This window comes from Pseudorca crassidens, chromosome 15, assembly GCF_039906515.1.
Source record: "Pseudorca crassidens isolate mPseCra1 chromosome 15, mPseCra1.hap1, whole genome shotgun sequence".
NCBI classification, from domain to species: Eukaryota; Metazoa; Chordata; class Mammalia; order Artiodactyla; family Delphinidae; genus Pseudorca; species Pseudorca crassidens.
The window spans coordinates 1,008,951-1,034,844 of record NC_090310.1 but is presented as its reverse complement, the minus strand read 5'-3'; the positions used below and the strand labels follow the sequence as shown (position 1 = coordinate 1,034,844).

General features: G+C 57.6%; 2 protein-coding genes across 17 annotated transcripts in view; one reads left to right on the top strand and one right to left on the bottom strand.

Moving 5' to 3' along the window:
• PSMG3 (proteasome assembly chaperone 3) overlaps nt 1-25,894 on the top strand; it is a 476,610-nt gene that overhangs the window by 425,365 nt on the left and 25,351 nt on the right. The gene's annotated exons all lie outside the window — the stretch shown is intronic.
• ELFN1 (extracellular leucine rich repeat and fibronectin type III domain containing 1) overlaps nt 1-25,894 on the bottom strand; it is a 129,426-nt gene that overhangs the window by 80,254 nt on the left and 23,278 nt on the right. For 15 of the 16 annotated variants that reach the window (XM_067705318.1, XM_067705311.1, XM_067705307.1 and 12 more), the window contains 2 exons: nt 9,355-9,483; nt 419-585 (listed from right to left, as the gene is read on the bottom strand). The gene's annotated coding sequence lies outside the window, so the exon portion shown is untranslated. The remainder of the gene's footprint in view (nt 1-418; nt 586-9,354; nt 9,484-25,894) is intronic. The other variant, XM_067705313.1, reaches the window with a different exon arrangement.

Here is a 25,894-nt window from a genome sequence, read left to right as displayed (position 1 = left end):
AGTCCAGGGCTCCATTCTGTGAGGGTACAAGTGTGGGTGGGGGCTCTGGTATGCAGGAGGGTGACACCTGAGCTGGTTCCTACCCCAGGACAGGTGTGTGATTCTTCCCGCACTTAGTAGGCCCTCGATTTGTATATATCCAATGAATGACTGACCCACAGCTCCACGTGTGTCTGTATTTTAAAGGGAGAACCGAGTCTCAGAGGAAGGGCCCCGTCCCAGGTCATGCTGGAGGGCACGATGGGTCAGCCCCTGTCTCACTGGGTTATGCCTGCAGGTTAGACACGGATCTTTGTGGAAAACCACCATCTTTGGCGATCCTGAGCCATTAGGAGCGGGGAAGACTCCGCCCCGCCTCTCTGTGACCTCAATCCCTTCTAATACACGGAGCTGAGAAAGGTGTGCGAGTGATACTCACCTGGAGGAAAACAGAAGACTCAGGAGACCAAGGGCCGTTGAGAGCGGAGGGCGGCAGGGCTGGGCTGAGACAGGACAGGGCAGGTGGATAGGAGGGTCCCAAGGCCAAGGGAGGCCTGAGTCTCTGGAGCAAATCCCGAGGCTGAAAGAGTGAGCACACACGTCCATCTGCATGGTGACAAAGCAGGCAGGACACCACGTTGATAGGAAATCAAATGAGGAGGCTGACAGTTTGTGGGGGACTAAAATAATCATAAATGATGGTTTTTATTAAAAAGTATCACCGGGAAAATGTAGGCTCATTCCAGAAGCCCAAAAAGAGCCCAAAATGTAATAAGGGGGAAGAGGGGAGATGGGGAATGGAAAATTAAAATCATGAAAATAGCCCAAGAAAATCTTCTGATATCTGCTGGCGGTGGCGGGAGGGAAGGACGGAAGGAAGGAGGAAGGGAGGGTGTCATGTAGTGTGAAGTGATAAACATTATTCTGCAGCCGAAACAGCACGAGGGCGGGAGGAAGAGGGACAGATAATCTATCACGGAGGCATGACGGATGTTCCTGCTGCGGACAAGGGGGCCAGGCCAGCCGCGGGCCCAGCAGGAGCCCAGGTCCCCGGGAGAGTGGGGACAGCCTCTGGTGGCCCTGGGCAGCCTAAGTTACACGGTGTCTGGGCTTGAAGGGCCTGGGGCTCGTGGAATCCAATCTGGATGAGAGAAGGGAAACAGGCCCAGAGAGGGGAGGCCGGGGCTCAGAGTCACACAGCAATCCAGGGTCAGGGAGAGGCAGGAACATGGGCCTCCCTGGGGACAGGGGAGGCGGGGACGGAGCAGCAGCTGGACCCCCAGATCCAGGCCTCCCTCAGGGAGGAGTCGGGAGACCTTGCTACCTCCTACCAGCTCCTGCCAAGCCGGTGGCCGCAGCAGCCCCCCATCCCCACAGGGGTGCGGGCTGGGGATCCAGTCTGGGTGTGAATCCCGAGTCAGCCACTCCCCCCAGGAAAGTCCCCCGGCGCACAAGTCCCGTCAGGATGTGGAAGGTGGCCAGCGCGCAGTGCCGGGCACAGGGCAAGGGTCCCCTCTACATCCACGGCTGGCCCTGGAGCTTCTGGTGCCATGTCATTCAGGGGGCTCTACCTGGGGTTCCCTCCTGTGAAGCAGAGGATGCTAACCCCTGACGTGTCTAAAGACAAAAAAAAGAGGACCCAGAATCTCTCAGGTCGGTGGCCATCTACCCTGTCTTTGCGTGGAATCAGAAAAACTCGACTTGCAAGCTCTGGCTAAGGTGGCAGGGTGGCAGGAAGGAGCGACGTGGCCCGGGCTCGGGGGCGTCCGGGCCTGTCGAAGCCCTCTGGGCCTTGGGAGACGGGAAGCAGTCGGAACATCACCTCCCTCCCTGCCAGGGGCTGCGGGGGCAGCTGGTCAGCCAGCACCAGGACGGGCAGGCGACGGGGGCGGTCCAGCCAGCCCCACCCTGGGCCACCCGGCTCAGCGGCACACCTGAGACCCCTGCACGGCAGGTGGGGAGAGACAGGAAGACGGGAAGGTGGAGGCTAGGCCTGGAGAAGCAAGGAGAGAGCCAGAGCCAGAGACGCCAGGACCCCTCCCCAGACTCCACCTCCCGGGACCCCTGCCCTCCCAGGGTCCCTGCGGGCGCCGCTGTCCTCCCACCCCTGGGCCCCCTGCCTCCCTGGGCAGGGTGCTCCTTGGTACATCCTCCCCGCACCCCTCTGCTCTGTAATTAAAGGCGATCTCAACCCCCTTTCTGGAAAGTTTGGGACGAATATGAGCAAAGCCCCTTCCGCAGCCTCTGAGCCACTTTGAGCAGAGCTGGGGGCAGAGGCCACGCCCCCTCTCCGCTTGGGAGGGAAGCAGCCTAGGCTCTGATGCTCTGGGAACCCCACTTCCCACCCACAGTCCTCTCCCTCTGCTGCAGGAGAAAGGGTTTGGGGTCCGTGCCGACCAAGGGATGCAGGGCGGGGAGCTGTGCGGCAGTCACAGCCTTGGGCTCCAGGAAACGCGGCGGGGGAGGGTCAGAACCGGCCCCTCAGGGGCTGTGAGGACAGGACGGAACTGCCCACCCGACCACCACGGCCAGGACCTGCCTGCTGCGGGGAGCTGTCGGGGACCCCAAGGAGAGAAGAGTGTCCCAGACACCCCCCTTCAGCCATCCTGGGTCTATGTGGGCCCCCTGATGGGAGGGTGCAGGGCGTCCAAGTCCCCCAGCCAGGTCTCGGGACCCCAAGTCCAGGATCCTTTCGGGGCTTGGGGATTCACAAGGCAGTTGTCTCCTAGGGCCCAACCCCGCGGGGCTGCGCCCATCCCCTGCTGGCAGCAGAAGTCTCCGTGGGGTCTGCAGGGAGGGCCCATGCTCGGAGGCTGCAAAGGGGGCCTGGAAGGGCGCTGACCATGACCGCAACCAGCAGCATCTCCTGGGTGCTTTGCAAGGATGGGGGCGTGACTGCCTGAAGGGTTCCGGGTGGGGTTTTGGTTTCTTGAGGAAGTTGAGGTGGATTTCCACACGACTAAGTTCTCCCTCTGAAATTGGTTAAAGGCCTTCCTGGGTTCGGGAAGCAGGGAGGCGAAGGAGGAAGGAGACAGAACCAGGCCCTGGGAATGAGGCCCAGCCAGCAAGCGAGGCCAAGGAGGCGGGCGCCCTGCGCAGAGGAGCTGAGAGGCTGCGCCGGCCCAGCTGTCACAGCTCCTGAACCCCTGCGTCCAGGACGCTGGAGAAAACCGCTGCGATCGAGCCATCAGCCACCGGCGGCCTGGGCCTCTCCGCTCAAGCGCTGGAGGAATTTTTCAACAGATGCAAATGACTTTCTTGGGGGGAGGGGAGCAAAGCTTCCTTCCCTGCCAGAGATGCCTGGAATCCTGAACTGGCCCTGGGCCCCGGCACGGCCCTCACACGCCTCTCCCCATGGCTGGGGGCCGCCCCAGTGCCAGCCCCCACCCTGGGCCCCATCCACCTAACCCAGGAACGCCAGGGCAGACAAGGCAACGACCACCGGAAGGATGCAGAGGAGGGAAGCTGGCCCGCAGTGCACGATGGGCCTCCTCGTCCTGAGCAGAGGTGGCGGCCCGGGAGGCAGCTCCCCCGCCCCCGTCCCCACTACAGACCAGGGTGGATCTGCAGCCAGGACCCCCGCCCCCCTCCACGTGACACCGAAGCCCCCCCATGCCTAACATTGCCCGAGGGTCGATTAGGACGTCTGGAGTTGATTAGACTCTGACACTGATGAAGCCCAGAGGTAATTAGTGAGAGAAAAAAAGTTCTGATTAGTCCTCAGCATAATTCTCTCCAATTATTCAAAGTTCATGCCTGCAGGGGGTGGAATATCTCCAGGAATATTTATTTATATCCCGAGTTTTTTCATCAGCTTTGTGAATCTAGTTAATAATCACCAGGACTGAACTTGTTAACCTGGAGACTTCGATGGGGCCGAGCCGGTCTGACGCTCAGAGGCTCAGCAAGGGACACTGGGGCCTGTCTTTTCTCCGCTGGAAGAAGCCTGGGGTCGCCACCGACATGTGTCACTTGGGGCTCACCTGGAGCTTGTGGGGAGCAGGGTCGGTGGCGGGCCCTTCCTGTGGGTAGGAAAGTGGGAGGAGGTAGGAGCAGCCATGCGCCCAGGGCCACGGGAGGTGGCCCCGCAGCAGGGCTCCTGTCCTGGGGACGACCTCCGGGTGGAGGCTAACGTGGGGTCTTGGCCATCTGCTGCCCCAGGCCCGGCCCGCCCTGCTCTCCCTGGGTGCCCGGGACTGCAGCCGGTCTTCACCCCTGCACAGCGCACTCTTTGCCAAGCTGTGCACACCCCCAGAGGCCCCTGCTGGTGGCTTAAGGCCCAGGCCAGGTCCTGCCTGTCTGTGGCTGGCAAGACAAGGCAAACTGCTGACCACAGGTGAGAGGGGTGTGGCCAAGGCCCAGCTGCACGGCTGCCAGGTGTGTGCGGTGGGAGAGCCCGCTTCCCACTCCGAGCCTCAGCAAAATCTCACGGGGACAGGCAGGGTCCTGGAGGACCCCTGAGGTTTTGGAGAAGTCCCAGGGCAGATATGGGGACACCATGGTGACTCTGGTGACTCTGAACTTGGAGCACAATTGCTTGGGGACTGTGTGTAATTCTGTTTCCCGGTATTGCCCAGCTCAGACCTCCTATAGCTCAGGGACCAGGTGAATGGGGGTGGGGCGGGGAGGGGGGTCTGTTAATGGAAGGAGAAAATGAATCATTAAAGAGAAAGGTTTTCGGGCTTCCCTGGTGGCGCAGTGGTTAGGAATCCGCCTGCCAATGCAGGGGACACAGGTTTGAGCCCTGGTCCAGGAAGATCCCACATGCCATGGAGCAACTAAGCCCGTGCACCACAACTACTGAGCCTGCGCTCTAGAGCCCGCGAGCCACAACTACCAAGGCCGTGTGCCAAAAGTACTGAGCCCGCAAGCCACAACTACTGAAGCCCATGCACCTATGGCCCATGCTCTGCAACAAGAGAAGCCACCGCAATGAGAAGCCCGCGCACCGCAACGAAGACCCAACGCAGCCCAAAAATAAATAAATAAAAATGAAAGAGAAAGGCTTTCCATTCATCAGGAAAGTCCTGCAGCCTCTGATGCAGCTGAACAGAGCCCTCCCCCAGCAGGCTGCGCCCCCTCGGCTGCCACCCCTCCCCCTCCATCCTCAGGCCCTCCTAGTTAACAAGCTCGCGGCCTTTGCAGGTCTGGAGAGCTAACGCAGGGTTTGGCTTTTGCCCTCAGGGGCCACGGGGCAGAGCGTCCGGCAGGGCTGGCGTTCTTGGGGGGCTCTGGGCTGGGTGAATCAGGGTCCTTTCTGCCTGCAGAGTGTGGGGTCCGTGCAGGTGCAGCTCTAAAAATGGTCGCCTCACTACTTTCATGTCCCACACGCCCTTCCAGAACCCTCCACTCCCGTGCTGAGAGGTGGAGTCTGTTCCAGCCCTGCGTTTGCGGTGGTCCCCAGGACGCAGCGTGAAGTGATGCTCTGTGACTCCTGACGCTGGCCACAAACGGCGACACCACTGCCACCTGGCTCTGTCCTGGGGACACAGACACCCTCTTCTGCCCACAGACTGCCCCCACTGGAGCTCACCATCTGGAATGAGGCCCCTTCACCCGGGCCGGTGCCCCACCCAGTGCCTCGGGCAGCAGAGACCAGCGTCCAGTCCACGCCCAGCCCTGCCCACGGTGCAGATTTGGGAGCGGAATAAACCGCTGTTGTTTCAGGCCACTGAGCTTGGGGCACTTTGTGGTGCAGCAATAGTACCATCAGAACAGGGGGAGCAGCGTGGGGCTGGGCTGCAGTGGTCCAAGCTGTGCCCCAGCTCCCCGGCTCTGCCCCCACTCCCACCCCCGGCTCCAGGCGTAAGCGGCTTCCGGGAGGAGATGAGGCCAGGGCTGCCTCTGCCTCCGTTCCCTTCTGGTCCGCATCCTGGAACTGAAGGCTCCAGTTTTCAGTGCGGAGGCTCAGAGCTCCGCCTCCCTCTGCCCTCTCTCTTCTCTGCTGCTGTCCAGGCTGCCCAGAAGAGCCCGCCTCAGCAGCAGATGATGCTCTTTTTGGATTAATTTAGCCCAAATCAGCAAGGGATCTCCTCATTAGGTTTTAATGAGGAGCTTATTAGCTGGGCGGTTCAGGGAAGGGTATTTGCTCTGTCTGCCCAGGTAACGCTGCTTCAATCCAGCTAAGAGGAAGTTCGGAGACACCCCCGTTCCCCTGTTCCCGTGGAGGTTCAGCAACCCCTCCAAGACAAAGGAAGAAGAGGGAACTGGGCACCCACTGGCCACAGTAAGAGGCCTGGCTGCTGGGTCCGGCGTTGCCACTGACCCACTGGCCAATCCCAGTCAACACCCCACCCCACTCCCGGCCTCAGTTTCCACATTTGCGCCCTGACAGAGTTGGACGAGATGAAGACGACACAGGGAGATATAATCGTTCAGTGCTTGCCACGTGCTGGCCCAAGTAACAGCATTCACCAGCAACAGGAATCCTGCCAACAACCCAGGTAGGGGGTGCTCGATCTGCCCGGTTACAGGGAGCTGCTGGGAACATCCGTGCACCATTTTTGTGGGACATATGCGTGCGTCTCTCTTGGGTGAGAACCTAGGAGCGGAGCAGCTGGGTCTGGGTCGAGGGCAGGTGTTTCACTCCCCAAAGTGGCTGCCCCGCTTCCCACCCACCGTCAGTGGGAGCGCCCCAGCTGACCACACCCTTGCCGACACTGTGGTCGGTCTTTGCTCATTCTAGCCTTTCCAGGAGGCGTGAGGCGACGCCGCGCTGCGGTCCTCATTTGCCTTTTCCTAGTGACTAACGATACTGAGCATCCTTTCAATGTGCTGATGTGCCGCGTCTTCTTTACTGAAATGTCTGTTTAAATACTCGGCCCTGGGCTTCCCTGGTGGCGCAGTGGTTGAGAGTCCGTCTGCCGATGCAGGGGACACGGGTTCGTGCCCCGGTCCGGGAAGATCCCACATGTGCAGAGTGGCTGGGCCCGTGAGCCATGGCCACTGAGCCTGCGCGTCCGGAGCCTGTGCTCCGCAACGGGAGAGGCCACAACAGTGAGAGGCCCGTGTACCGCAAAAAAAAAAAAAAAAAAAAAAAAAATACTCGGCCCATTTCAAACACTGGGCTCTGAGTCTTCTTATCACCGAGTTATGAAAGGTCTTTATATATTCTGAATACAAGTCCTTCATCAGATATATGTTTTGCAAATATTTTCTTCTAGTCTGCAGCGTGCCTTTTCGTGGGAGAAAAAAACTTAGGGACCTTGGGTTTGGCAAACATTTCTCAAATGTGACACGAAAAGCACAGATTGTAAAATAAAGTGGACTTGATGAATATTTAACGTGTTTGCCCTTCAAAAGACACTGTGGTGCCCATTTTAAAGATGGGAAAAGTGAGACATGAAGGGCTAAGGCATCTTGCCTTTCCTCTGTGAGTCTGGGCAGGAGTGTGGTGAGGGGAAGAAAAGGACTCGCCTGGGGTGACCCCGCTCCCTGCTCAGCTCTGTGGCCTGAGAGTCTTATCCAAATTACTGTCCGGCCCCCACTGGTCACCGAGCGGGTGGGAGGCCACAGCACTGCCCAGCGATGCACCCCTACTGCTGAGTGGTGGCGCCAGCCTTGCAGCCAGGGGTCTGGCCCCAGGGGAGGTCCTGAGGCTCAGAGAGTGAGTGTGTGCCCCGTGGCTGCAGGGCTGGGCGGTCCCAGGAAGGCTGGGAAGCAGAGACTGTCAGAGCCCGTGAAGCAGCAGGAGGTGGCCTTGGGGGAGAAGTCTGGCCCAGAAACAAGGAGTTGGGCACATGTGGGGGCCAGCTGGGGACCTGGGGGGCACTCAGCACAGGCTCTGTGCCTCGGCCCCAAGGTCAGACTGGGGCATGGGTCCCCTAGGCTGGTCATACCCTCAGAAGGCATCTACCCTGGTTCACGGATGGCCCAAGAAGGGAGGGGGCCCCCGAATCATACAGGGGGCCACAGTGAGGTAGGGCCAGCCCCAGCATTGCCTGCCAGGCGAGGGGGCTTCTCCGTCTCCACTGGGCCTCCCTGCCTCCAGGCCTCTCCCACAGGAGCTGGCGACATAGCAGCCCCCCTGCCACCACTTCAAAACCTGGGATGGCCCCCAATTCCACATACTGCCCGGGCGCCAGGCCCTGGGCTGGGCGCTGGGGACGCAGAGAAGGGGACATATGGGGACACGGTTTCTGCTGGCTGACATCTCAGCCGGGTATCCCAGGCCCTCTGTACGACTCCGGCAGAGTTCTCAGGTGCTCTGCCCCTCGCTGACCCACAACTGACCCATCCTTCTTAGCTCTGGGCTTGCTCTTGGGGCTGGGTTGGACTTCTCCTCCAGGATGCCTTCCTGGGCCCCATAAACCCTGGAGGCCCAGCTTGGGGCACAACAAGGACCAGAGCGACTCACAAAGCCCCCACCTCAGTCCCTTCGTAGGAGAAACGGGACTATCTCAGGGAGGGGCCTAGGAGCTAACGTGTGCGCGTGTCTGCTGTGGGTGCAGAGCGCTTTGGAATCCGGAAAGCGCTTCGCGCGCTGGCAGCCTCTGAGGACACGCCCCTCCCGCTATCTGCGCCCTTGCGCCCGGCTCTTCCCGTGCTGAATGGGCCGATTCCCAGGGCCGTGAAGCGTTGCACCTCCCCTCCCTGCCATCTTGGGTCACTGGCTCTGGGAGGCCAGCCGCCGTGCCGTGAGGACACCTGGCCTGAGCAGGGGCCAAGTGGGAGGAACCGAGGCCCCGGCCACTACGGACCCTGAGCCGCCTGGACAGGGAGCCTCTGGCCTCAGTCAAGCCTTCAGATGCAGCCTCGTGAGAGCCCCTGAGCTGGAACCACCCAGCTAAGCGACGCCCAGATGCCTCACCCCGGAAATTATGGGAGATAACACGCATCGTTCTACTTCACTAAACTTGGGGGAGATTTGTTACGTAGCGAGAGATGTCGAATACACAGACCATTTGCTCTGTGAACCAAAAATAATGCTAGTAACAATGATAAAGCATCTCTGCAGGAGCAGCTGTTGGGAGCTGCCCCCGGGGCCACCGCGGCGGTGCCGGGCGGGGCTTCCCCGTGAAGACGCGCTGAGCATGCCCACACTCCCCCAGATTGGGAGCTGCCCCCGGGGCCACCGCGGCGGTGCCGGGCGGGGCTTCCCCGTGAAGACGCGCTGAGCATGCCCACACTCCCCCAGATTGCCCCGCAGCTGCCTCCAGGTGGTTTCGCCCAGGCAGGGGCTGGAAGGGGGTCTCAGGACCCCCTTCTCTGCCTCCCCCCGGTCCAATTATTGCCCCTTTCAGCAGGAAAAGCCCTCACACGGTTTCCCCCGTCCATGGCTTATGCAATAAAGTCTCTGTTCTCACTCAGAAACGCTTTCTTTCTCAAAAAGCCTTGCCCTTGCAGAAGAAATCCTCTGCGCTTTCAGAATCTTACCTCTGCTGAGAGTTTTAAAAATTCATCCGGAAAGTCAATTGATTTCTTTGTTCTTCGCTGTGTCTGCTTCCCCCCTGAGGCAGCCGGGGCCCCGATTCAGTGGGCAGAGGCCACAGAGAAACAAGAAAACTGTGGAAGAGACAAAAACCTCTGTTATTAACTACAGACTGCATGTTGTCACAAGTGGGCCCAGGCTGCCAGGGTGTCAGGGCGAGCCCCAGGACCCAGGGGTGGCGGAGCCGCGGTGGAGGGATCGGGGTCCACTGCCTCCCCCAGGCCCCCAGCCCGGAGGCCATCCCCTGGGACGTTAGCCCTGCCAGCCCTGCATGCCACATTCTCAGTCTAGCCAGGGACACACGTGTCGGTGCAAACAGCCCTGGGTGTGCACAGGTGAGGTGGGGGGTACGGTGGCGGCCAGAGCAGGGCTTTAGTTCACTGCTGACGTCAGCTCAGAGGGAAGAGCAAACCTGAGGCTTCCCCAGGCCCCTGCCCTGCCCCTTGGGCCTCAGTGGCCCCCACTGCTTGCCTCTCTGTCCTCTGTGCTTAGCCACTGCCTCCTCGGGGTACCTGGAGGCTCCCACTGGACACAGACAGCGAGGGGCACCCCTGGATGCCCAGTTAATGCCACCTGCGCCAAGAGGGGACATGTCTGGGGCCCCCACTGCATTGCCCTGTGATGGGGACCTGAGCTCCTGGGATCTTGGCACAAATAGGTGCAAATGGCGATCTGTGTCTGTCCCAGAGTCAGTGGCATGAAAACCCCCCTCAGACTTGGCCCAGCCCCTCATCCTTCTTGGGGAAGGCGTGTAACCCCGTCAGCTTCAGATTTTGACTGTCCTTGTATGGAAGTCAAAGAAAACCAGAGTGTGAAGGGCCCTGGGAAATCACTTCATTCAACCTGCTCGTTTAAAGACAGAGAAACTTAGGGGCTTCCCTGGTGGCTCAGTGGTTGAGACTCCGCCTGCCGATGCAGGAGACGCGGGTTTGTGCCCCGGTCCAGGAAGATCCCACATGCTGCGGAGCGGCTGGGCCCGTGAGCCATGGCCGCTGAGCCTGCGTGTCCGGAGCCTGTGCTCCGCAACGGGAGAGGCCACGGCAGTGAGAGGCCCGCGTACCGCAAAAAAAAAAAAAAGAAAAAAATGGATCATAGACCCAAATGTAAAACCTAGAATTATAAAACTTATAGAATACAACATAGGAGAAAATCTTTGTGCCCTTTGCTTAAGTGAGGATTGTTTAGAATATGATATCAAAGGCGTGATCCAAAAAATAAAAATTAATAAACTGGGCATCGTCAAAAGTAAAAATTCCTGGGCTTCCCTGGTGGCACAGTGGTTGAGAGTCTGCCTGCCGATGCAGGGGACACGGGTTCGTGCCTCAGTCCGGGAGGATCCCACATGCCGTGGAGCGGTTGGACCCGTGAGCCATGGCCGCTGAGCCTGCACGTCCGGAGCCTGTGCTCTGCAATGGGAGAGGCCACAACAGTGAGAGGCCCGCGTACCGCAAAAAAAAAAAAAAGTAAAAATTCCTGTTCTTTAAAGGTAACTGTAAAGAGAATGAAAGGACAACTCACAGAACGGGGGAAAATATTTGCAAATTGTATACCTAACAAAGAATTTATATACAGAATGTGTAAAGAATTCTCAAAATTCAACAATAATAAACCAAAAAGTCTATTTTAAAATGGGCAAAAGATATGAACAGATACTTCACCAAAGCAGATATGCAAATGGCAAATAAATACCTGAAAAGATGCTCAAAGCTAATAATCATTTGGGAAATACAAATTAAAATCACAACGAGTACCTCTCAGCCCCTATTAGAATGACAAAAATTAAAAAGACCAATCATATCAAGCGTTGGTGAAGATTTAGAGGAACTGGAACGCTCATACACTGCTGATGTGAATACAAAACTGTACAACCACTTTGGAAGATGGTTTGGCAGATTCTTAAAAGGTGGAAGTTAAATACATACCTGCCATAGGACCAAAACATTTCACTCCTAGGTATTTACCCAAGAGAAATAAAAAGATGTGTCCATACAAAGAATTGCACAATGATCTTCATAGCAGCCCAATCTGCAGTAGCCTAAACTGGCAACAACCCAAATATCTATTAACAGGTGAATAAACAAATTGTGACATATCCATTCAATGGAATGCTATTCAACAATAAAAAGGAATAAACTATTGATACACACGACATCACCAATAAATCTCAAAAAAAAATAATGCAAAGTAAAACTACCTCTATTAAGAGATGACACAACCTTATCTATAGAAAGTCCTAAAGAATCTATACACACAAAAGAAACAGAGCTAATAAACAAATTCAGCAAAGTTGCAGAATATAAGATCGACACACAAAAGTCAGTGGTATTTCTATACATTAACAATGAGCGATCTGAAAAGGAAATTAAGAAAACAATTCCATTAACAATAGCATCAAATACTTAATAATAAGAATCAGATACTTAATAATAAATTAAGTAAACCAAGCTAGTAGGTACAAACTGATATAAGGAAATCTATAAAACATCTAAATAAATGGAAATACATCCCATGTTCATGGATTGGAAGACTTAATAATGTTAAAATGACAATATTCCCCAAATTGATCTACAGATTCAATGCAATTCCTATCAAAATTCCAAGACCTTTTTTGCAGAAATGGACAAGCTAGTTCTAAAGTTCATATGGAATTGCAAGGGGGTCCCAAAAGCCAAAATAATCTTGAAAAAGAAGGACAAAGGTGGAGGATTCAACTCGCACTTTCTGATTTCAAAAGTTACTACAAAGCTACAGTAATCAAACAACGTGGTACTGATGTAAGGATAGACATAACGATCAGTGAGAGTCCAGAAAAAACTCATACATCTGTGGCCAACTGATCTCCAACACGCAGGCCACCACTATTCAATGGGGGTAAATAGTTTCTTCAACGGATGGTTCTGGGGCAACTGGAGAGCCACACACGAAAAAAATGAAGCCGGACCCCTACTTCACACCATATATAAAAATTAACTCAAAATAAACTTAAAAACATGAACATGACAGCTAAAACTGTAAAATTCTTGGAAGAAAACAGGCAAATCTTTATGACCTTGGATTTAGCAATGGTTTCTTAGATATGACACCAAAAACACAAGCAACAAAAGAAAACATAGATAAATTGGACTTCATCATACTTTAAAACTTTTGTGCATCAAAGGACCCCACCAAGAAGGTGAAACGACAGAATGGGAGAAAATATGTGCAAAACATATGTGGTAGGGGTCTAGTACCCAGAACGCATAAAGAACTCATACAACTCAAGAATAAAAAGACAGCCCGATTTTAAGATGAGCAAAGGATCTCAACAGACATTCATTTCTCCAAAGAAGATAGACAAATGGCCAACAAGACGTGAAAAGATGCTCAACATCATTAGCTGGGGAGCCGCGAATCAAAACCACAGTGAGGTACCACTTCACACCTACTAGTTTGACCACAGTAATAAAAAAGAAAAGAAAAGAATAGGCGTTGGAAGGATGTAGAGAACTGGGGCCTCGTGCAAGCCGGCGGGGTGTGAAATGGTGCAGTCGCTGTGGAAAACACCTCGGCAGCTCCAGAGCGTTCAGCACAGAGTTACCATGTCGCCCAGCGGTTACATGCCTAGGCACAGGCCCCAAAAGAACAGAAAAGGGCTGTTTAAACAAGAACTTGCACATCAACGTTCGCAGCAGCATCATTCACGCTAGGCAGAGGGTGGAAATAACTCAGATGGCCGTCAACTGACGAATGGACAGATGAATAGAATGTGGTCTATTCGTATGATGGAATATTTTTCTGCCACAGAAAAAGGAATGAAGCGCTGACACCTGCTACAACCTAGAGGAACCTTGAAAACGTGATGCTGAATGAAAGAAACTGGACACAAAAGGCCACATATCGTGTGATTCCACTGATGTGAAATGTCCAAAATAGGCAAGTCCTATTCCGGATTTGCTTAAAATCCTAAAAAGACACATAAGGCTACATGCTATATGATTATGTTTATAGAATGTTCTAGAAAAATCCAAGCTGTTAGTACAGAAAACAGATCCGTGATTGCAGGGACTGGAGGTTGGGGAGGAGGGGGGCCCGGCTGCAAAGGGACTTCAAGAGGGACCTAGTATCCAGAGAGCCCGAGAGGTGGGAAAGGAATGAGGGCTCTCTAAAGGTGGGCACAACAGCTCAGACACCTGGCAGGCCGCAGGAAGAAGGAGCTCTGCCCCGCGGGCTCCTGTCCACTGGGGCCCCAGATCGCGGGCGGCCATCCATGCGCCAAGGTCTCACTGAGCACCATGGATTCAAAGATGTGCTTGGCTGTAGTTTCTAAAACTGGCCACGGCTATATTCCTGGTCCCTGGTGGTGGTCAGGACTCTACTCCCCTTTGAACTGTGCTCCCTCCTCTTGAATCTGGGTGGGGACCCATGTCTCCACCAGCCAGGACGGTGCAGAGAAGCAGTCTGTATGTTCTGGGCTAGGTCACAGAGAGGACACCGCTTGTGCCGGGCACTGTCTCCGGATGCTTGCCCGGCCCCCGCACTGTGAGGAAGCCCAGACCCCACGGAGAAACCGCCAGTCAGCCCTCAGCCCCGTGTGTCACCTGGTGATGGAGGAGAGGCCTAACGCCAGGGGCTCAGCGGCCTTGGCCTTGGCCTTCGAAGGCAGCCAGGCCCGCCTCACACCCAATCTCCCGTGACGACGGGCAGGCAGGCCCACCCAGGGCTCACACGGAGCTGGAGGGGCCCGGAGCCTAGAGGGGGCCGGTGGGACCGGGGTGCAGGCCACACGGTGGGCCTTCTGTGCTCTGTGGCCCCCGGCCTCTCCCCACCCAAGGCTTAGCCCAGAGCGTGAGACCTGGGATCCCATTATCCGCCCCCATCCCCAGGCCAAAGCTCTCAGGCTCCAGATCCAATTACAGGCCTGGTAGAGAGCAGGCGGGGAGACGATGGGCATCCGGGACCCCTCCCCTTCCAGCCCGCCTGGGGTCCCTGGTCTTTGTTGGTGACTTAATCCCAGGCTCTGGGGAAAATACGTGGCTCCCAGGAGAAGCAATAAAACACAGACACTGGCCCCCAGGCTGAGGTGCGCAAGGAAAGGACGATTCATGAGTCTCTGTGACTCAGCTGAAGGTCCGCCTTGAGGCGCTGCTCCCCACAAGGCGGGAACTCAGCCAGCTGTCCGTCTGAGCTCCCCTCCCTTCTCCCCGCAGACGTGGGTCTGAGTGCTTCTGTGTGTGTGGAGAGGGGCCGCTCTCACCACCGCCTGCCCTGGGCATTGCCCCATGGCCCTTGGGTGTGGCCCATGTCCTTCAAAACCCCACAAGTCACCGTGGTCCCTGTGGTCACATGGCCTCCAGGGCTCTCTCTGCGTTGCTGGGCCGGCTCCCTGATTGTTTTAGGCGTCCTCTGTGTAGCCTGGGTGTTAAGCCCTCGTTGGTTATGCGTATTGTAAATATCTCCTCTGTGTCGGGTGGTCTTATTGCTGTGTTTACGGTGTGCTTTGTCATACCAAGTTTTCTAATTTTGCTCTGGTTGGATTTATCAATATTTCCCTTCATTTTTTGTTTGTTTAAGAAGTCTTTCTCCGCCCAGAGATGGTAAAAAAGTTTTCCCTGCACACTTAGGTCTCTAACCATCGGGGTTGCATTTCATAGTGATGTGAGGTGGGGTCTCACCTGGTGATTTCGGTCTAGGGGCTGATTTCCCAGGTCCCCTTATTGCTTGATCCCTCTTTTGCCTCTGATTAGTATAGCCACCATCCCCTTGTGATAAACGGGGTGGTTTGAGTTCCTGGAAGCCCTAGGGGAGGGGAAATGTGGAAGGGGAGAGAGATGAGTGGGCCTTGAGGGAGCAAGGAGGCCAACTGAGGTGGAGGCGGCTGGGATGCTGGGACGACGTGGCAGATGGGGGATTCCTGGGGGAGGGGCGCTGGGGATGCTAAACAGTTAAACGGGACACCTTTGAGGGATGGGCAACATTGGGATGTCTGTGTTCTGTGATAGAAGCTTCCTTGGACCCCGAAACCTTGTGATGAGCCTCCTTTGCACACAGAAGCCTTGTGTGAGGGTCAGGCCTCCGGTGGGGGGAGGGGGGGCAAAGCACAGGCCCTGGAGTCAGGAGGCCCAGCCGCCCTGCTAGCTGAGACCCTGGCCTCCTGCAGGCTCCCCACCTGTGAAGTGGGGTCGGAGTGGAGGGTTCCCTGCCCTTGACCTCGGCCCCAGCCTCACCGTCCACCTGCTGGAGGGGGTCACCCAGTCCGCTGAGGGACCAGGGCTTGCTCAAGGCCACACAGAGTTACAAGAGAGAAGACCAGGCCTGGGACTCCAGGCTCCCAGCTGGGGCCCCCTCTCGTGCAGGACAGCTACCCCAGCCCTCGGGGAGGGGACACTCGGACCCCCTGGTGACACTGCCTCCCAATCGCCTTCCCCACCTTGGTTCCCCCACCCACCCCCGGCTCAGCCACCAGCTCCAGTCCTCACACCACGGTGCCCAGTGGGGCTGGCAGCTCAGATAGGAAACCCGGGGCTGCCTGGGAGGCTGGGCGGGCAGGAGTCTTGCAGCCCTGGGTTGGGGGTGTCTGCTTCCTGGGGCTTCCCTGACAGAGCACCACAGGCTGGGCGGCTTAAACAAGAGCCTGATTTTCTCCCCATCCTGGAGTCTGGACATCTGAGATCAAAGCATCAGCAGCGCTGGCTCCTTCTGAGGCCTCTCTCCTTGGCGTGCAGATGGCTGTCTTCCCCCTGTGTCCTCCTGGGGTCGTCCCTCTGTGCGTCTGAGTACTAACCTCCTTTTCTTATAAGGACCCCAGACACACTGGATTAGGACCCACCCATGTGACCTCATTTTACCGTAATTCTCTTTAAAGGCCCCGTCTGCATACACAGTCACACGCTGAGGTGCTGTGGGTAGGGCTTCAACACATGAAGTTGGTGGGAGACACAGTTCAGCCCATAACGGGGGGATGGGGACAGAGAAGGGTCACGGGAGAGGATGGAGGGGGGTTCTGGGGCAGTGGGGATCTGGCCTCATTACCTGCGTTGAGCCTTTGGAGGGGTGGGTGCTCTGGGGTTCGAGAGGGCTGTGCCGGTGTGATGCCTGGGGCATGGGGCTCGCTTTGCGGGTGATGGGGGTGTCGGGGGCAGAGGACCCTCCACTGGGGCCTTGGGCAACACGCGGGGACCTTCCTGCCCCTGAGTGGGAGGCGCATGCTGTCTACCGCGGGCATCACCGGGGAAGCGCAGATTAAATCCTCAGTGAGATGCCACTTCAGAGCCGCCAGCTGGGCAAAAATTCAGGCCCGCAGAACGGAGTGTTGGTGAGAGGCTCCGGAGCACCGGGAACTCTCCCAGTGGCGGGACAGCAGATAGGCGCCAGCATTTCGAAAAGCCGTGCGGCCGTTTCTCCTGGAGTTGCAACACCTGCCCGGGACCCGGCGGCTGAGCTCCTGGCCGCGCGCCTCAACCCCTCGGCCGCGTGTGTTGGGACTGGCATGTGATCAAGAAGCACCGCGAAGAGCACCGTGTGTATTTCACGGGAAATGAATGAATGGCGTTCACGCGGGAGCCCTGGCCCGCGGTTAATGTAAACAGACGATCGAGGAACCAGACACAGACCGACTCGGGTAAGTCTCGGGAGGGTCATATTTGAGCAGAAAAGCAATGCTGAATGTCAGGGACTCGAGGTACCATCTATGTCAAGTTTAAACGTTGATCCTGCAGGCTGCTGGGATGTAAGCATGTGTTGTAAACATACAGAAACACCGTGGGACTGAGCCATGCTGACAAAAGATCTGAGGAAAGGGCACGTGTCAGAATGTCACGTCTGCTCAGCCTGGGTGCTGGGCTCACAGGTGTTCATCACGTCACTGTCTGCCCTCAGCCAGTGGAGAAAGCTCCTAATTATTCCAGGAGCGGTTTGACCATTCCCAGGTCAAGCGCAGGCCCGGCTCTGCTCCAACCCCTTCTGTCTCTGTCCCGAGCAGGGCCTCTTCCCCTCGTCCCCCTGCAGCGAGCAGAGGGCTTCTCACCTGGGAGCCACAGCCCCACCCCCGCCTCAGGACACGGACTGCCTACACCAGACCTGGGTTTAAATCACACTCAGTGCCTGGGCCTCCCCAGGGCCAGCGCAGCACCCTGCTGTGTCGAGACCCTCCTGACCCGGAGGTCGCAGAGCAGCAGCAACCCCAAGGCCCCCGAGGTGTGGGGAGGGTGGGACCTGGGGCAAGTAGTCCCAGGTCACAGGCCACGAGGGACGCTCAGGTGGGACGTGTCCTCATCCAGAGCAAGTCAAATGAGAGGTGGTCCCAGGTCGGTGACCCGGGAGGTCAGATGTCAGCGTGGGCCCTGGAGCCCCTTCCCCCGGGTATGTCCGCACAGGGGAGAAGGAGACAGTTGTGGGGGCAGCACCCACACGCCCAGCACTTGGGGCATTGCAGCTTGCAAAGCGCGGGGGTCTCTGGCACGTGCCCCAGAAGCCACCCGTGGGCAGAAGGAGCTGGCCATCTAGGGAGCCATGCCCACGAGAGGGGGACCAGGCTGGTGGCCAGAGAGAGGTTGCCTGCAAAGGAGGGGTGTGCTCCCATTTCACAGGTGAGAAAACTGAGGCCCCAGGAGGACACAGGACCCCCATGAGGCCACACTCAGGTGGGGAGGAACTGAGCTTGGGTCCAAACCAGGCCACTCCAGCACCACCCACCACCTGCTGGGCTGGATCTCATGCTCCTGGGTGGAGGCGACACTTCCGTGTGGATGGTTCACCTCTCGGCCCTGCTCCCTTCTCAGCTCCAGCCCCCGCCTCTCCCCAGACCTTCAGATCCACTGCCCTGTCCCTAGACCTGCTCAAACGGGATGTGTTCAAACAGAGCGCCTCGTTCTCTGCTCCTCGGCAGCGGCTCAGGCCAAAACCTCTGATCATACCCTCTTCCCAGCAGCGCCCCCAAGGCCAGAGCAAGTCCAGGAGCCCCAGTCCCCGCTCCAGCCAGTGGCCACACCGGGATCTCCATGTTCTCCCGCCTTCCACTCCCCAGTGAGGAGGCAGCTCCAGCCTTCAGAGCACAGACCACGTCCCTCCGCAGCTGAGCGCCCCATGGCTTCTCACATCCCTCCCACCCCAGCCTACAGGGCTTCCTTTCTCTACCTCCCTGCCCTCAGTTCCTCCTGCTCCAGTGGCCACACGGGCCACATTTCTTTGTTTTTCTTTTTCAAACCTGACTTTCAATTTAATTATCTTATTACTGATAGTTTTATTTATTTATTTATTTTTGGCTGCGTTGGGTCTTCATTGCTGCGCACAGGCTTTCTCTAGTTGCAGAGAGCAGAGGCTACTCTTCATTGCGGTGCACGGGCTTCTCATTGCGATGGCTTCTCTTGTTGCAGAGCACAGGCTCTAGGGGTGCGGGCTTCAGTAGTTGCAGCGCGTGGTCTCAGTAGTTGTGGCTCGCGGGCTCTAGAGCACAGGCTCAGTAGTTGTGGCACACGGGCTTAGTTGCTCCGCGGCATGTGGGATCTTCCCAGACCGGGGCACGAACCCATGTCCCCTGCATCGGCAGGCGGATTCTCAACCACCGCGCCACCAGGGAAGCCCCACAGGCCACATTTCTGACCCACGTCTCTGATCCACCCCAGGGCCTTTGCACTTGCTCTTTCTTCTGCCTGGAAAGCTCTTCCTCCAGATCTGCACGTGGCCAAAGTCACCTCCTTTGCAGATAAAGAACCCCAATGGACACAGGGAACAAGCCCTGATGGGAGGAGGAGTGGCCTTGTTGTCATAAAAGAGGCCTAAGTAAATGGCCCCTTGGCTGGGACGGTGGAGGGGATTCCAATCTGCTTGAGGGTCTGGACCAGGTCCACCTCTGGGGTCTCTTGTGGCCTTGAGGGGCCTCCGTTTCTCCCATTGGCAATGAAGGGGTAGACCAGATGGCCCCTCAGGGCCAGGTCTGATGGGAATGTGACATTTGGAACTGCCTTCCAGGGGACCTCCAGTCAGTCTGGCCCATCACCCCCAGGAGAAGGACATTCGCACCGGCCAGTCAGGAGACCAAGGCCCTCGGCATGCAGGTGGAGCCAGGAATTCAGCCTCGCTGTGCCAATTTAATCCAGCCCCCTGACTGGCAAAGCCCATTACAGCTTGTCAGCATACAGCAGGTACCCCCAGCCCAGCCCACCTTCTCCAGCCTGGATGATGAGCAGAGCCGCTCAAGTGGATCTAAGACGCCCCTAATTGGAATCCTGACGGTTCGGAAACTAACGATACACTCAACTCATCCTTAATTGGCGTGGTGCCACTGGAGACGCAGGGCGGTGAGAGCCGAGGGCCGGCTCTGACATGAGCCATCATTAGAGCTCCTCAGGCAGCTCTGCAGTGGGGCCGGTCCCCACCCTGCACCCCCGGAGCCGCGGCCCGGCAGACCCCCCCCCCCCACCTCCCCAGTCTTCTCTCTGACAGCTGGGTCTGGGGCGGCTGTTTTTGAGGCTCCTAGGGGGCCCCGGGGCCTGTCCCTGCGTAGATCCCCACCCTGGGAGGCTGGTCAAATTCTGGGGTGCTGGGAGGTCTCTGCTCTCCCTCATCACCAGCATTGCCTCCCTGGGTCAGCCTCAGCTGGTCTGACGGGGACCTCATTAAGTGTGTGGGGAAAGCCAGCCAGAGCATCGGGCCCACGTGGCTTCCCCTGATGTAAGTTCTCAGTGCACAGCTCCCGACCCTGCTCTGAGCCTCACTTTCCTCAAATGCAAATGGAGATAAAGTTGCTGGTTCAGCCTTTCCCCCAGCTTGCTGGCAGGCCACACTCACCGCATGGCCAGGCCCTTGGAAAGACAAAGGAGCGTCCCCTCCTTTGGGGGTGTCCAGGCTGGGCACACTGGCACAGCTAGCTCCGGACAACCAGCCAGCACAGGCTGAGTCCAGGGACAGCCCCGCACGTGGGGTCTGTGAGGAAGCCCAGAGCTGTGTCGGTGTGCTGGGACCAGGCCCTGCAGAATGGGGCTGCGAGGCGCCCTGGGAGCCGGGGACGGTGACCAGCTCCGTCAGGGAGACTCCAGCCTGGGGCCACCTGAGCTGCCTGGCGACCCTGCTCAGAACCCATGAGGTTCAGCTGGCCTGCTGCCCACTCAGGCCAGGCCCCTCTCTTCTCCCAGGGGCCCTTCTCCTCACCCTCGTCCTCAGACAGGGGCGTGAGTGGGCAGGGGTCCCCAGCGTTCCCTGGCACGGCTTCCAAGTCACATCTCTCCCCACCCCCACCCCCAGCCACACTTGTGCCCCCTGTCCCTTCATGCCAGAGGCTCTGTGGGGAAGGAGTGACTGGCAGCTCTCCAAGGACACCTGGCTCTGAACCTGCTGTTTCGTCGGCTTGGAGCACTTCCGCCATATCCCACGCCCCGGGCTCGGCTAAAGCTCCGGCCATTCTTCTTGATCACCCAGGACAGGGTGGGTTTCAGGGACCCTGCACGCGCCTCTGCAGCCCCTGGGTTCACCCCAGCAGAGGACACATCACTACCTGCTGGCTCATTCTTCTCGGCCTCTGGGCCACACCACCTGGGGGCAGGAACCCTGCCAGCCCTGCACCCTCGGTTCCCTGCATAGCAGGCATGCCACACCGTTGTTGAACAGCCGGGAGAACTGTGGGATCCAGAATCCAGCAGCTCTGGGCCCTGGCTCTGCCACTTCCCGGCTGTGTGACCTTGGGCAAGTTGCTGACCTTCTCCGAGCCTGGCTACTCACCCACAAACCTGACTTACACAGTCACTGCAGCACTTCCCGAATACGGCACACGGTGAGCGCTCAGCAAATGTATTTTAAAGTGCTCCAGCCCCTGCCTGGCACACAGTAGGTGCTCAGAACATGTAAAGATGCTGCGGGGGCTCCAAGGGCCGCTCATCTGGCTGGGCCTCTGGTCTCTCCTGGGAACTGGAGCTCTGTGACAGGCCCCAGCCCCTGGCCAGTGCCACCAGCTGCCAGAGCAGACCAAGAGGCTGCCCTCTTGCCTCGCAGAGCTGAGGCCCCTGGGCTGCTCTGGGCTCCCCGGGGCGAGGGGGAGACGGGGTCATTACCATGATTAACACGTCGTTTCTCATCAGACACCACCTCCCAGTACTTCTCCGTGGCTCTTAACACTGTTCCAAACTCCTGCCTTTTCTATTTCTGACTCTTTCTCTTGTTGGACTGCTCTGGCTTTGCCCTTAATAAATCTCATTTTACCCTTCTAATTAACTCAGACAAAGCCGCTCGGTTTTAATATCATGTAAATTATTAGCCATTCTGTCCGTTTACTGGTATCTGCCAAAGTTCACGCATGGATTTGCCAGCCTGTCCTCTGGGTCAGAAATCCACGAGCTTCGTGGAGGCGGCCCCCAGCCCGGGTCCCGGGAGCCAAACCCAGCGCCAGCCTCGAGGGCGCCTCTCGGGGAGCAAGCAAAGCATGGGGGGGGGGGCCTGCGAGCATGTGAGCGCGTGTGCAGTAGGCTGCTGGCCTCGAAGGAAGGGGCGCTGGGGTCTGGGACGAGTGAGTGGGGGAGGACAGGGAGGGGGCCGCCCCCAAAAAGGCCACGTAAGCCGAGAGTCTGGGTCCTGTGGAGCGGTGGGGAAGGTGGAGGGGGAGGCCATGCCAGGGCCCCTCAAAGGCGATACTACAACCACGGACAGGGGCTTCCCTGGTGGCGCAGTGGTTAAGAATCCGCCTGCCAGTGCAGGGGACACGGGTTTGAGCCCTGGTCCGGGAAGATCCCACATGCCGCGGAGCAACTAAGCGCGTGCGCCACAACTGCTGAGACTGCACTCTAGAGCCCGTGCTCCGCGACAAGAAAAGCCACCGCAATGAGAAGCCCGCGCACCGCAGCGAACAGTAGCCCCCGCTCGCGGCAACTAGACAAAGCCCACGGGCAGCAACAAAGACCCAAGGCAGACAAAAATAAAATAAATAATTTTTTAAAAAAAATAGAACTTCATTAAAAAAAAAAACACGGGCAGAGGAGCCGGTTATGAAATCCAGATATTCAAAGAAATCAAAGGGGAGAGTGTCTCTGATGGACAGCAGGAGGCAAGGCAAGCCACCAGCGCCCGGGGTTTCAAGTGCTTAAAAGGAATTTACTATTTTTAAATAGCTAACATTTACTGAGCATTTAGCACGTGCCAGGCACTATTTTAACTACTTTACAGAGAATAATTAATATCCTTAACACCCCTGTGAAGGTAGGCATGGTGATTTTCCAACAGCTTTACTGAGATATAACTCACGCACTAATCACCCACTCGGAGCGCATAATTCGAAGGTGTTTAGTACCTGTCCAGAGGTGTGCACCCACCACCAACAGTCAATTTTAGAACATTTTCATCACCCCAGAAAGCACTCCTGCACTCCTCGGCCATCACCCCATTCCCCCACCCCTCCCAGCCCTGCTCACCACGTTTCACATAAATGGAATCTCACACTCTGGGGCCTTGTGTGGAGGGCTTTTTTCACTGAGCACCACATTTTCAGATTCATCCAGGCTGAAGCACGTATCAGGACCTCAGTCCCTTTTTATTTGCTGAATAATATTCCTCTGTGTGAACAGACCACATTTTATCATCTGTTCATTGGCTGATGGACATTGGGGTTCTTTCCACCTTTTGGCTGCTGTGAACATGTGTTTCCCTTTCTTGTGGGCAAATAGCAAGGAGTGGAATTGCTGGGTCGTAGGGTAATTCTGTGTTTAACCATTTGAACTGCTGGACTGCTTGAAAACGAATCGATTTTGAAGATAAGAGAAAGGAAACAAGAATGGTGCTTTAGGGCACGCGTCTGTGCTGTGTCTGGTCGGTGCCAGGAAACTGGGATTTGTTTGTCTCATTCATTTCTGTGTCCTCTGGCACCAAAGGGCCCTGTCATGGATGAGTGAGTGAATGAATGAATGAGGTGACCCAAGGGACCTGGGAGAAGAGGAAACAGACAAAAGAGGGGAGAAGTCTTGGTTTTCCAGTCCTGAAGCCGAGCTCGGCTTGGGCACTGCCCGAGCCCACGTGCACTCAGGTGGGACCTGGAGGAGACCCCGCCGAGGGGCTCTCAGCAGTTGTTTCCTGTCGCCCGCCCACCCCGGGCCTCGGCTTTGCTCCGGGATATCGCAGCCCAGAAGCCCCTCCTTCGGCTAAGTCACTGTCTTCCAGCCTCTCACTTTGACAACACCTCCCCACGCTGTCTGAGAGGCTGTAACAGCCTGTTAAACAACATAATGAGAGGAATAAAACCCACTGAGACGTGACCCAGCACGGCACACAAAACCTGAGGCTGCCGCGGGCGGCCTAGAGGGGTTTCGTGGGGGACGGAAGTGCGTGGCAAAGATACCACAGCCGGGACGCGGCGCCGGGGGGTCGGGGGGGGGGCCTGGCGGGGGCGGAGACGGCGGAGACGCAGAGCCGGGGCGGGGCCGGTGCCTGGGGGCGGGCCGGGGCGGGGCCGGGCCGGGCCGGGCCGGGGTGGGCAGTCCTCGGAGGGACCTCCCCGTCCTCTGCCTCGCAGAGGATGGGAAGCGCCCGGCTCTCCGGCTGCACCTCCTGCCTCCGGGGCCGCGGGACTGTGCTCTCAGGTGTTACACGCTGGGCCCTGGGCCCAGCCGCCTCTTGTCAACCACCCTCGCAGCCGGCAGCTTAGGCGGCTTGGGGAGGCCCCGCTCGGCCCCGCGCCCCCTCGGCCCGCGTCTATGATGCAGCAGGCCTCCTCTCGGCTGCCTGCCCCTCCGCACTACCTGCCTGAGTCCCGCTCCTGGGCAATCCGTGTGCGTCAGTGCAGCACACGGTCTTTCCCACCATCGATATTCCTGGACCACCTGCTCTTCCAGAACCTTCCCATGAAGGGGTGGGGTCACCTGTGGCCCCTCTTTCAGCCTGGGCAGGCCTCCGATCGCCCTATGGATAGAGTGCAGCTGAGAGATGCTCTCGGTCAGCGCGGCAGCTGTAACAAATACCACACACCCGGCGGCGTACACAGCAGACATTTATTTCCTCTCAGCTCTGGAGGCCGAAGATCCAGGTGTGGGCAGGGTGGTTCTTCCCGAGGCCTCTCTCCTTGGCTTGCAGACGGCCGTCTTCTGCCGTGTCCTCACGTGGTCGTCCCTCCGTGTGTCTGTGTCCTACTCTCCCCTTCTTATTAGGACACCTGTCAGACTGGATTAGGACCCACACACATGACCTCATTTTGCCTTAACTCTCTCTTTAAAGACCCCGTTCTCCACAATTGCATCCTGAGCTACTAGGGGTTAGGACGCCGGCGCACGAATTTGGAGGGGGCACAATTCCGCTCACAACAGATGCTGTCTGACGTCTGAGGCTGGCATCATAACAGGCGATGAGCCTGCCGCCAGAACACAGGGGTGGCGCAGTGGGGGCCGGGGGGAGGCCCACGTGGAGGGGAACCAAGGCCTCTGGCCCTCTGCCAGCACCCCCTGCCAGCCACGTGAGTGCACCATCTTGCAAGGCATCCTCCTATCGGGACCTGCCTTCCACGGGACTGGTTCTGTGCCAGGCTCTCTACCTACACTGGCTCCTAGCGCAGCCACAGCAGGCCTGTGAGGCGGGAGACACAACTGTCCCCGTTCTGCAGGGGAGAGACTGGAGGCTCAGAGAGGGCAGGCCCCTTGCTCACGCCAGAGCAGGGCCCAGGAAAGGCCGAGCCCACGCTGGTCTTAACCACTCTTGGCCAAGCATTGAATCGTGCCGCCTCAGCCTGGACAATGCTCCCCTGGCCCCAACTGGCGGGTTCCACACCTGGGCAGGTACAGGTCCAGTAGCCAGTAAACATCCCCAAGGAGTGGCGGGAAAAAATTACAAAAGTTACAAGATGACACAGCCTCCAGGAGCCCCAGGCAATGGGCTGTCGGCCCCTCATTGGCTGTTGGCCTGTGTCACCCTGGGCAGCAAGGAGGGTGGGACCCTGAGAGGTGGTGGCTTTGGGTTGCCTTGGATCTTTCCGCAAGGTTGAGGTGGGTCCCAAGGACGTTGGAGAATCCTGGCACCAGGAAGGGCTCAGGGCCAGACCCCCAGCACCCCCCTCTCCCTCCCTGTGGGACCTTGTGGGTCTACGTGGCTGGGAGGGCGGGTGTCACAGGGGGGCTCTGGGGGTGTGCGCCCACCCCCACCTCTCTGCATTTGCTTCACGTTTTACTCCTCTCTCCGCATGGCTTCCCCCACCCCATCTCTCTTCTTTCTCTGCAAATGGACATCAGATTTCCCAGACCCCATGGGAATAAAGCTGCCCCGCAGCCACCTGCTGGGACTGACCTGCTACCCCAACTGCTGATGCGATTGGTCTAGCTTAAGTCAGGTGACCGGCCCTGGTCCAATCGTCAGGGCCCAGATGGGTATGGGGCGGGATGGCAGGGAAGACGTGACAGCTGGGCTCACCCTAAAACCACAGCCCGCATCAGTGTCAGCTCGGTGCCTGGACTAGACCTACCGCTCCTGCAGCCACGTCCCCTGCCCAACCTCCCACAGCAATTGGCACAGAACCGGTCACATGTGGCTTCTCCCTGGATGTCAACCAGG